The following is a 347-nucleotide window of genomic DNA, read 5'->3' as shown; positions in this document are numbered from 1 at the left end:
CTGCGCTACCTACCTACCTCATGCACGAGAAGGAGGTTACTAAGTCCATTTCCCAAAGAATGGTGTGGACCCCCCATTGGTTTCCCAGAAAGGTGACTCATGCCAGTTGATAGAGCTGATAAATAACTATACAGGGTATGAATTTGAAAAAAATCGGTCAAGTTATTTTTGAGAAAATCGTGAAAAACATGGCTTTTTAGTAATTATCCGCCATTTTTCTCAAGAATAATACGGAGCTCCTGCAATTTCCCAAGGAAAAAAACTCATGTCATTTGATAGGGCTAATGAATAGCTATCCATGGTTTAAATTTGAAGAAAATCGTTTAAGCCGTTTTCGAGAAAACCGT

Source organism: Nilaparvata lugens, chromosome 11 (assembly GCF_014356525.2).
Source record: "Nilaparvata lugens isolate BPH chromosome 11, ASM1435652v1, whole genome shotgun sequence".
Classification (NCBI taxonomy): Eukaryota; Metazoa; Arthropoda; class Insecta; order Hemiptera; family Delphacidae; genus Nilaparvata; species Nilaparvata lugens.
Note: the sequence above shows the minus strand (reverse complement) of the source record.